The sequence below is a fragment of the Coturnix japonica genome, chromosome 5, assembly GCF_001577835.2.
Source record: "Coturnix japonica isolate 7356 chromosome 5, Coturnix japonica 2.1, whole genome shotgun sequence".
Classification (NCBI taxonomy): domain Eukaryota; kingdom Metazoa; phylum Chordata; class Aves; order Galliformes; family Phasianidae; genus Coturnix; species Coturnix japonica.
Window position 1 is genome coordinate 51461274 of NC_029520.1, and position 12466 is coordinate 51473739.

The following is a 12466-nucleotide window of genomic DNA, read 5'->3' on the forward strand; positions in this document are numbered from 1 at the left end:
GGGGCACTGGGGCTGAATCACATGGCAGTGCTGGCAAAGGGCCCCAGGACACAACAGGGATTGGTCTGAAACAAAGCAAATAAATCCAATGAATCTGTAGGTTCCTGTTACACATCTGTGTCCCTGCTTTCCACTGTGTGCTCCCCATGGTGACTTTCAACACTGCGCAGTAGCTTCTGTGGGTACCCAATACCACATCTTAGTTACCGTTATGAAGGAATTGAGTAGTCGGGCAGTGGAATGGGCTGCCCAGGGAGGTGGTGGAGTCACCAACACTGGAGATGTTCAAGAAACATTTAGACACTGTGTTAAGGGATGTGGTTTAGTGAGAACTGTTGCTGATAGGTGGATGGTTGGATGGGATGATCTTGTAGGTCTTTTCCAACCTCAGTGATTCTGTGATTCTATTCTATGACTCTATGGTTCTAATTACACCCTATAAGGCTTGAAGAGCTTCTGATTTTCCTATCCCCGTGTACAAGGGGAGGCCACTAGTGGGGACAGATCCTGGACAAATCATTTGTAATCAGAAATGACAACATTTACTTCCTTACTTACAAGGGTTTGTGTGGTGCTGGTGGGACTGTGCATCTGCTCATTGTGTCCCAGTTGTAATTCAAGCCCACTGCACCCACATCCTATTTCCTCTAAAGGAGATTGAGGTTGAACTCTCCGCGGTTCCAGGGAGGCCAAGGTGGAATTATTAATCCATGTTGATTTTTTTTTTTTTGAGAGCAAATAGTGGGATACATCTTGCTAGACTTCAAGGAACGTAGTTTACAAGTTGTTTCCCACCACACTCACCAGAACAAAAAAGAAGCTTCTGCAGAAAAACAGTCTTTCCATCTGTCTTAGATGTGTTCCTTAGGATGAGATGTACCACAGCTGCTTTGAGACTTATGATCAACACAGACCACATCCACTGAGTGGGATTCTCACTCTGAAGACTTGGCACCTTAGGCAGCAAAAAATGTTGGCGGAAAGTGGTGGAGGTAAACACAATCATTGCCAATGAGCAGGAAATTTAAACCCTGTTCCTCAAAGACGTTAGGCTTCTAGCTGCCACAGCAAATGGGAATCCTAAGGGGCTTGGCAGAAGCTCATAGATTTACAAAAGCATCTAGATTAGGCAGAGCTGTGTTTGCTTTCCTTTGCAGTCTAATTCTCTCCTGATTTATAAGGATAAAGCAAAGTGCCAGGGTGCCTCTCTTAGCCTTTTCCCCATGCTGCCTGCAGGCAGCAGGAAATGGAGCTTCCCCTTCAGGCTGGCTCTGTGGGGATGCCTGAAGAAAGGCACTGAGGCTGTAACGGAGGCAGGGACTTCTGCTCACAGCATCAAGGAGCTGCACTGTGCAGTGCCACCCCTTTCAAGGGGTGTCAGAGGCAAGCAGCACATCCCCCAGATTCCCAAAATACAAGCCAAAGTTGTGCTGAGTCTTAAAGATATTTCATGCAGAAGTATCAATAAGCAATTCCAAGTTTTGATTTTGCCTGTTTCTATTTCTTCTACAGGAGCTGGAAGTTTAGAAACAACCAAAATGAAAGAAAAGGATCAACGAAACAAAGTCGTGTTGGTTACCAAACACCTCTCTGACAGTGGTCACGATTCAGGCATTAGATGAAGCTTTCTTTCATGGTCTCAGTTCTCAGATTCATCCTCCAGATGATGCTGATATAGTTACGGTTACAACACTGTGGATGAATCCTGCATTTCTTTTTGCCTTTTTTTCTGAAGCATTTCGTTTTATCATCTCTGTGAGTACGTGATGATCATCTAGAGTCAATAATGCTGTTATCATAAACGCTCTGAATAATCTGATATAAAGACAGGGATGCGTGTCATAATAGAAAGCGAGATGTTTAATGAGTTCTCTGCGCTAACTGCCTTTTTTTATATTCCTAAATACTTTGGCTGTTTTTGCTGTAGCCTGATTTGTTGCATCTGATGGAAGAACAGCTGATCATTTCTTTCCTACAGTCAGAGGCGCTGTTAAGGCAGTCAGGAACCATATAACGAACAAAGCCTGGACAGTGAAGGATTTGGTTGAGTTGCATAGACTAAGGACCAGCACCAGCTGGTGAGCTGCCCAAAGCCACAAGGTTCTCTTTAACCCATAGGTTTGCTCTCCAGCGCTGTGCCTCGTGTAATTCTGATTGGTGTCACAGAATTCCTTGCTTAAAGAACAAATGGGATTGAGAAGAAGAGGTTTCTTCTATGTCCATGCCAGAAGTTAATAATCATGTTTATTTCTGATTTCTCCTTTATTTTTTTATTTTTTTTACCCTGGAAAAAGTAGATATTTCTAGACTTAGTACACCATAAAAATGTTGCAACATAGTTAGTGGGTGACAGATTGAAGCATGATATGTTCATTAAAGGAAAAGTAATTCAGAGAGCCAGAAGTCTTTATTGACAGTTGGCCAGCAGCTGAGGCTATTCTTATAGCAAAAGTGCTGTCACAACTACCAGTTTAAAAGGTACAGAACTGCTTCATCATAAACTTAGAGATATGCTCCCATCCAAAACTGAAGAGTAGTGCTGGCAAGGCACTGCCTTGCTGGAGTTGTTAGCCCCAAGCTGCTCCTCAGGTGTCAAACAATTACAGAAAAATCTTTGTTCCAAGGTGCTGATCTTTTAGAAAGACACAATTACTGAGATTGCAGAATGAATATTTAAGAGTCTCCTTCTTTGGAAATTAGCATTCTGAGCCTGTCTTTTACAAAGACAATGCCAGCCATCTTGTCCCAAGTTGAAGGGGAGAAGAGGAGCAAGGCAGACTAATGAGGGCTTTCCTCTAGGTCAAGGCACAACAGTGAGCTGATGAACTGAAAATTACTGAGGGAATAAAACTGCCTAAAAAAATTACTGGCATTCTCATCAGAGAAATTAATGTGAGACCCCTCCTTCAGGGGAGGCAGCAATTACTGCAGCATAGAGGGAGGGCAGAACTGCTCCTCAAGTGTGGGAGGTCTTGGAGACGGAATGCATGACTTGTCCTTGGGAACAAGCACAGGATGAGAGTGGAGAAGTCAAGCTAAGCTACGCATTGAACTACAGAGGGGGCCACATATGATGGGATTTATAAAGAGAGAAAGGTCTCTGGCAATATCCTGGATGAATCGGGAGTCTTATTCTTACAATATGCCTTTGTTATTTTAAAGAGCCAGTCCTCTCCCACATACTGAATGAGTGAGGGATCTACAGTGGGACAAAGCCTAGCAGGAGCTCTTTCTCTTCTGATCTAAAGCACAAATGTATGATATTAGTGGCATAATGGCGTTATGGGATAAGAAAGATCAGTGTTTGTCTTAGGGTGGGGGAGGAGGAAGGAGCTTGTGCCTTTGCCAGCTTTGGTGGAGTAGCACTAGAAAAACCACTGCCAACCCATGGACACCAGCTGGTTACAAACAGCCAGAGGGAAAGCAAAAGTTGGAAAGGTAGGATATCAGCAGACAGCAGTTTGCAGATCAATAGCTGCTGATTTCTCAAGGCTATGACATGAATGCTTCAGAATTAATTGCTGGAATACAATATTAATATATAATTAGGAAAATAAAAATGTGAGGACAGTTAAAAGAAACAGCAGTGAAAACAACCTACAAGTGATTTCCCCATGCAGAACACTGTAGGTTACTTTTTTTCTGCCAATAGTAACTCATCACCATCTTTCCTCAGTACCAGTGAATTAGCATCATCCAGTTCTTCAAGGAAAAATATATGGCTTTTCTTTGCTGGCACCTACTTAAGAAGTGCCATCTGCAGGAGTTGCCTTGGCCTTCAGAAGCTCATTTTTCCATGCCCACTTAGTTGCACCTCTTTGTACAAAACCTCTGTAGAGTGCCACCCTTTGGCCATAGAGCTGTTTCTAACAGCCCTTTTGGAGAGCTGAGCTGAATCCTTGAACAAGTCTGACATTAATAGCAAAGGATTCAGTCCCCCCATCTTTACTTAGGAAGGAAATGTTCCAGTTCAGACCCTATGGCTGGGAGCAAATCCTCCTGGCTGTTGGGAAAGCTATTGCTTTTCCCCTAAAAAAGTTCCTATGTGCTCATAAAGCTATTTAAAAATCCTCTTCTTTTTACTGCTTTCTCTTTGACAATGAAAAAAAGAAAGAAAGAAAGAAAAAAAAAAGAACCAAAAAACCCATAAAATCAATTTTCATTTAAAATTTTACAATTTTCATCCACGGGATTTTTAGAGCAAATCGATGTCTCTTAATTAGCTTCATCTCACCTTGTGGTTTCCATTTCGGTGGTGTAGAAGAACTTAAATCTGCAAGGCAGGGAGGTCCCCCACAGCAGATCTTGGAACTGATTGAGAAGACTGTGACCAATTGTGTTTAGGGGGCTCTAGAGGGGCAGTGTAGGAGGAACACAACTCTACTTCAAGGCTATGGGATATGGAGTACAAAACAGAGCTTCTGTCTGTACGGGTCCACTGTGTGTTGTCTGCTAAGTAGTGACCTCCTGAGGTTCATCACCCCTGAAGATAACAACTCTGAGTTGTGTACCCACAAATAGGACACACAGGATACAAGCCAAGATGGAAACCATTGCATTTTGCTGCCTTTCAGTAATATCAGCGACTCTGTACATAGCAGCGTGTTGAAACTAGATGATCTTTGAGGTCCTTTTTCAACTCAGGCCATTCTATGGTTCTACGATAGTAATTTTGCATCAGGATTAAGGCTCATGTTGCATAGCACCTTCTTCCCCATGTGAAAAGAAAGACTGCCACATTTGGAAGAGTAAAAATAATACATTATGCAAGACACCTCTTGAGCTGCCTATGTTTCTTTTGCCTTCATTACTATTTATTAGGATATTTGTGGGCAAACAGAAGCTATTCCATTTGTGTTCGGCCTGCCCGTACAGTAATGTTACCATCCACTTTTTGTGACGTTACTTGTTTGTCACCATGAGGGTGTTTTTGAGATCACAAATCCGGGTTGTGGTACTAATGAATTAATAAGGAGAGAAGAGCCTTGACTGCAACGATTTTTAATGCCTTCTTTGCAATCAACAGGAATAACAATAGGGGGAAAAAAAAAGAAGTTTGACAGATAAGAAAAGAGAAAATGGTCAGCATTACAGTTGGAAAACTCCACCTGAGTCCTGCAGTGTTTCCATGCATCAGGCCAGGATGAATCTTCATGAGGCTGTTGCCTGCCTCGGAGAAAAACAGCTGCTCATCAGAGCTTCATTTTAAAGGATGAATTTTCATTCCAAGAATATCAACAAAGCAGCATCGGTTTCCAAAAACTTGTGAAGAAAAATATAAACCTGAAAATGATCATGAGCCAAAATATTTGTCTTTCCATATTTGACTTTTAAATACTTAATACTGATGAGTTTTATTATATATTTTTTTTATGAACTAAAAAGAAGCCAAGTAGGAACCTGAGGCTAAAATAGCTTCTCATCTTAGTAAAAGCGTTTCATTATGACCAGGTTTCTGTTCTGCCTTTACAGGATATAATGAACCTCCACCAGTGGCTGACCACATAGTGAAGCTGCCACATCTCTATAGGCTGAGTACTGCTCCTGGAGTGGACCAGACCTGCTTCTTTGATATTATTCTTGTATTCAGCATCCAGGACAGGACAGTGCTGGAATGAAGCTTGGTTTGCCAGGGAAGGTACAGGTTGAATATTAGGAAACATTTCTTCTCAGAAAGAGTGGTGATGCAGTGAGCACAGACTACCCAGGGACCCAGGGGTAGGTCACCGTCCTTGGAGGTGTTCCATGGAGATGTGGCACGGAGGGATGTGAGCAGTGGGTATGGTGGGGTGGGCTGGGATTGGGCTTGGGAATCTTAGCGGTCTTTTTCAACCTGAATGATTCTATAATTTCAAGACATGCCACTCCCTTCCACCAGAGGAATGATGAGTTTTGGTGTCCTATGATGCTACTGCTGGTTTTCTGTCCCTCCGGTGGAAAATGGTGGTTGATTCATTTTATTTTGTTTTGATGAACAAATTGTTAAAAGCAGCTGTCCTGGTTCTGCTGGGAAGCCAATGGCTGGCAGTGAGTGCACACCAGCACAGCACAATGCTGGGACGGTTGGGATGCATTTCGGCAGCAGCAGCCAGAGCTTAGCAGTGGCTGAGCCCCAGGAGCTGGCTGTTATTCAGCTGTCAGACAAGGCATGGAAAGCTGTTGTGCATTTAGGAAGCTTCCTTTCTTCCATAGGGAAGGGAAAGAATAACCACCCTGTCCAGATCTATTGGGGTAAAGACTTTCAATCATCAGATTTTAATCAAGAAGGGAGGATAATCCATGTAGCTAATACATTTGGCTGTCATGGCAGACCTCAGATAATGTCTGTGGAGGAGGGTAGAGGCCAGAAAAACATTAATATTGACAACTGTAAAAGTAAATTATGCCAAAGCATGGAAGAACAATGGAGCAAAAGAGGCTTTTGAGGCTCATATGGGATCATAAGCAATAACAATACAATGGTCTATGTCTTCATTTCATTAGCAGTTGGCATTCATAATAAGAACACAGGTGTCATCCAAACTCTTCCATTAGTTTTAGTTCTGCTACTTATAGTGGTTCATGAATTTACTAAAAAGTAAGCTCAGTCCATTCTATCACAGGAAATGCAGGGAAAATAAATCCCATTCTTCAAGCGGTTCATATGTTAATTACATGAACTCTGTTCCCTCTCAAGTGGCACCAAATCTTGCATCCGTACAGAGAAGCTGTCCTTATATTGTTATCATTATACTTTTGTGTGTGTGTGACATCTTTTCTGGACACTCATCTTCAAAATCTCTTTTTGTGACAAAAAAAAAAAAAAAAAGAAGAAATTTCTCGAGAGGTTATGAAATCAACTCTGGTTTCTTCATATGTGATATATATTACAAGTGCTGTTAAGCATTTACACAGATACTACACAATGCATTTTATTGTGTAGTTACACAAGTTGCCAAACACGTACCTAAATATACTCAGATCTAGAAATCTTATTTGGAAAAATGCATCGATATTGTAGAGAAGTGGTGACCTACTTTGGGGTTTTGTGTTTTTCACACTTTTTTTTCTGGGAAGGAAAGGAACATAAATGACGTTCAGATCTTACAGGGAAAAAACAAGACACCACCCAGAGAGATCTTGGCAGGCACAAGCCGTGCTCCCAGGAGAACCTCATGAGGTTCAACAGATCCAAATGCAAGGCATTGCACTTGGGTTGTGGCAGCCCTTCCAACTCAGTAGATCTTTAACTTCATGAATTTTCTCAGATGTTGAAACAACCACTCTATGTAGAGCTATCAGTGTTGGACAGAGATCATTCTGCAATATTCATTCCGTGATATTAGTGTAATATGCTAATATCCATAACGTATTTTATCTTCTTTCTTTAAAGAACTTAGCGTTGTAGTCCTCTTGTGTATCATGCTTCACCAAAGCAAAGAGATGCGTCTTTATTTCCAATTATCCCCTTTATGTTATGTTCTTTCAGAACCCTCAGCATTCTTACTCCCGTGGCTTTGCTGTTCTTGAATATAAGTCTTTTCAATAGATTCCTCAGAGTCTTCAGTCTAAGCTCCCTTGTCAAGTGTCCTTGGATAAAGATATTCTGCATTATATTTTCAATGGAAACGCTGTTCCAAACACTGTAACTTCACTTTCCAGCTACTTCACTGTCCTTCTTTCAGTTGATCAGTTGATTTGCCCTTGCTTGTCTAGAAGTCCCGCAGTCATCCTGTAAATTTTCTTGTTACTAGAAAATTTCCTGATAAAACAATTAGGAAATGCAACCATGAGATTGATAAATGCTCTCATCCAATCTGATAAGCTATTGCTAGGTAGCCATTTTTCCTTCCTGTTCTGTTATTTTGGCTATTCAGGCATATTTTTGTGTGGCTCAAGGGACTTAGGAGAGGTGGTCATCATGGCATGAGTTTCTGTGTACTACCTCGACCTTTCTCAGGAGGCCATGCATGTATCTCTTATCAGATGCCAATTGCTCACAATGGGTCCCAACCATTAGTTTACACTCTGGGAATAAAAATGGCAGAGTTATGCTTACAATGTGTGGGAAGAAATAAAAACTTTTCTCTGCTCATAACAATTCATTCATATAAGTTAAATTTATGTTCTACATAAAGCAAGAGATTCTGATAAAAAAAAAAAAAAAAGCTGAAATCATATGCTTTTAAGTAGAAACCTTGATGCCAAAGACATTAAAAACTCTGAAATGATTTACTTTTATAACGTAAGCCTGAACGACCTGAACATCTCTGAGTTGCATAAATTTTCCACAAACATTAGTTTGTATAATACTCTGTAATATCCATCATATCAGAAAAGATATAATCAACCCATTTGACCATTATTAAAATGTGAATTATATGCAGTCCCCCCTCTCTTTTTTTTTTTTATTACAGTTCTTTTGTATTTCTTAAGCCATACAAAATTTAATAAATCTTTGCAGGACTTAATAAAGAGCAGAAGATTTATATATGTACTAAGACATTCATTTAGTCTTCATAGTTGTGTTGAATTTATTTTCATCGGATTCCTCATCACCTGCTAGTTACCATATTTATTACACTCTCTCCATTGCTTCTCAAAGCACGTACTCATGAAATGTTCTTGGAAGAATATCTGTGCAGATGTTGTGTTCATTAGGCGAATGTACCAAAACCATCTGATCGGCCAGCAGACTTGGCTTAGAGTAATTGAGAGGTGTGGGTTCACATTGCTGCTATCCATCAGGTGAGCTCCCAGAAAGCTCAGGTACTTGCTCTTCTTACCCCATAGGGCCCTCCTATTTCAAGCACTAACCGTAAAAATGCGTAATGTTATGGAGAAACAGTGCTGCATTTACATATTAAATAGATGATTTGTGACAATTCAGACCTAATTTCTTATTCCTTAAGTCCACAACAATTCTAATGTACAGGATTTTGTAGAAAAGGAAAAAAAATCCATCTGAAGCCATTGAGCAGCATCATCACCTCTTGCAGTGATCCCAGATGGACTCCGCTACAGGCTGGGAACCTTGGAAGTTGATAAGTACATCCAAAGATTAATAGGCATGAAATTGCTTGAGACTGCAGACTGATGAGGATCTGAGAGATCCATTCAGCTTTTGCAGTTCTAATAGCTCTTCTCTAAACAGGAAACTTCAGGGACATTTTATGGGACTATTCATGTGTTCTGTCCACACATAAAATGGCTTGAGTGAAGAATATGGAGCATGCTTGTAGCAGAGACTGTGAGTGTATCAGCTACCAGTACTTTATCTCCTTGGACCATTATTCTTGAACATTTTTTCTTATGATGAGTGAAACCTGCTACATCTGATCAGGTGAAACTTGAATTTAAGCTGCCCTAAGGGTCACCCTCTTCGCCAGCTGCATGAACAGAAGGGGGTTCTACATGCAAGACAGAACTCTCCAGTTTCAACTCTGGCACCTTCTTTGTCAAGTAATACTTTTAATCTTCTTTCCACCCTGAAGAGAGGGCCAAACCAAAAACCCAGTCTTTGTGCAACGTGTTCCTTTCTGTGTTGTCAGCCAGTTGGTGTCATGGGGGCTCTTCTGCATTGGACAGCATTGGCTTTCAAGATAATAGAACTATGAGCTGCAACAGTTTGTTCAGTGTGTACGACATGTATGGATAAAATATATAACCTGCATTCACAGTATCATGAAGAGAGGTGGAAGGGAACACCAGTGCCCATGTCTGCCTGGTGTGGGTTGCACTCTGTGTGCAACGATTCCATCATAACACTGGAAAATGCACTGTTTGTTCATTATCCAGTTTCTAAATAGCAATAGAGAGGAAAAGCTGATGTAAAACTCTCCTTAGCTGGATCAGTTCAGACCGCTGCTTCACCAGCTGCAGCGTCCATCCCACCACTGAATACAGGCAGAGTAAATGCCAAATGGTTTGGTAAGAGAAGAATGTGGTGCAAATACACAGCAGCGCTTGCTGGGAAACATCTGTTTCCTTATTACCAATGACTAAAACAGTTTACTTGGATGAAGTTTGGCATATACTGAATTCTGAACGTTGTAAGTTGCATCTGTGTGAGAACAGACCTCAGCATCATAACCGGATTTTAATAGCAGTTGTCCCACACCAGTATTCAGTTAAGTGCTGCCCTAGTCCTATAAAAGCCTTTAACGTGATTGCTTTTACATTACTTGAAGAGGTAACTCCAAAAAGAAACAAACAGAAAGATTCCAGGGGAGGAAATGCTTTGAACTATGTACATCTTTTCTTGAAAACACTGAATTTGTTCATGGGTTTTATCCAAATGTTTTGCTTTAAATTCTTTTTAAGGATTTCTTTTTCCTATTTTTCAATACTGCCTATTAAAATAATAATAATAATAATAATAATAATAATAATAATAATAATAATAATAATAATAATAATAATAAAAATAAAAAAAAAAAAATAAAGCAATTTATTTACTCAACCCTATGGCTGCCTATCTGCAGAGCTACCATCCTAACTCAGGGGGAAAAAAAAGAGTCAAAATATTGAGTGAAACCCACCCAACAAGAACACAGTGGGATATTGCTTGGGGTTGTAAAAAGGCCATTTCATTTGGGGAAAATGCAGCTCTACACTGTGGAACTACACATCTGTCTCAGCACTTATAAAGCTGTTCCCATACCTCAGAGAAAGACTGCAGCATGCCTTACTCACTGAAATAGAACAAATATGTCCTGGAAAATTGTATTAGAATAACCCAGATGGAGGCTGTCAAAACATAAATCTTTGTAAGTAACTGATATATATCTCAGGGACAAAAAGAAACAAACAGCACATGTAGGCCACTGCTAATGAATCACATTATTCATAATGCTGTTAATGACTCAGGCATGGATACCTTGTGTAATTAGATTATAAGTAAGCATAGCTTAAGCAGATGGAGCTTGTCGGAATTTCATTGTGCTGCACACTGCATTTCATACTGGAAACACATCTAATTGCTTTGTCATGATTTATATTCTGGAGCTGTTTTATACACTAGAATCCAAACATTTCAGATTCTGCCCTGTCCAAACGCACATCAGCCTGGGATTTCAAATGACTTTCTTTTTCTTTCCCTTGATTTTTTAACTGCAGTGACATCTGCTGAATTTTCAGCTTAGTCATCATTTCTGCACGCCTACCGCGGGTAGGAAATACACTGCAGAAAAAAAGTGAATTCAAATGAGTCGTCACAGCTTCTGGAGCAGGAATCAGCACGTTGGATACATGGAAAGTGCTTTAAGCAGCGATGTAAGGCGGACACTCACTTGTGCTCATCTTACAGACAGATGTAACTGAGGAAACAGCAGTGACACTTCGCCATCCCCTGTGCTCTGATGCCCACGACCTGCAGTCAGCATTGAAGGGACCTGGGGAGGGCTCCAGGTGAGAACCCCTATGTGCCTTCCACATAAATGCCAAAGGACAGAATGGTGACTTTCCCATTAGGGAAGTAAGGAAGAAAAGCAGCTGCCTGTCCAAGGATGGAGAATAGCAATAAAGCGCTTTGTATGAAGAAAGAATTGATGTTTGATGAAATGGAATCCTTTCTGTATACACACAGAGATCAGCACGATTGTTGGTGAAAGAGCCATTTGCAGGGACTTGGGAAAGGATCTCAAGGGATGGGGAAGAGCTCTTCCCAAAAGCAGAGTGGATCTGGAGATTACAGACCACTCATTAATATAGACTGCCTCTATACAATTAACTTCTTTTCTCCCCTAAGTTAAACTCACTGCACAGGAATCTGACCAAATCAGAAATGAGCTGCCCATTTGTGATCTATGAAGTAATGTCAGGAAATCTTTCTTCCTCTACCAACTCAATGGCCAGAGATGACCCAGATGGAAAACCTCCATTCTAAGGCACATCACTGTGGTGTGAGTGCCCCAGGTATGCTGTCAGCTTTCTCCCTATGAGACCACACATCCCGCAGCCTCTTTTGTTCTCCTCCCAGATTGCAGCTTTTCAGGTCTTCAGTGCTAGTTTTGGTTGCTGGACTGCAGACTGCTAAGGGTTGTCTGTGCCAGGACATGCACACAGATCATCTTTGCTTGGAGGGGTGGATGTGCATATCCTGTTGTGTCATTTTGCTGGAGTTTTTTTTCCCCCTCTCCTCCTTCCACATCTCTTAATTAAATCATAAATTTACATTAAAAAAGTCTTACAGTCCAAAGCGTAATCACCTCACTGCGCTGAACAAGTCACAGCCTCCACTTAGATTATTACATAGCTACTCTATATTAAATTATATTCGTGGCTATTAAAGGTGAAAGAAAAAGGAGCTTTGAGAACACGTGGCTGCTGCAGGATGGCAATAGCCTTCCAAAAGGCATTACAAGATCCACAAGGTCGTTTGAATTCACCATGCCTAATTAAGTTGTTCTGAGTGTTAACAGCTGAAAAGCCATTCAAAGTAGTTTATGTATCAGCTTTGTTAAGTAGAGTATTAGCTGCATGGGTG

The 12466-nt window shown here is 40.9% G+C and overlaps 1 long non-coding RNA gene across 1 annotated transcript; it reads left to right on the forward strand.

Moving 5' to 3' along the window:
- Positions 1–1510: 1510 nt before the first annotated feature.
- Positions 1511–12061, forward strand: LOC116653534. Its single transcript, XR_004307585.1, has 3 exons — positions 1511–1755; positions 5473–5638; positions 11288–12061. It is a non-coding gene; the product is annotated as an uncharacterized LOC116653534 (long non-coding RNA).
- The last annotated feature ends 405 nt before the right edge of the window (positions 12062–12466 follow it).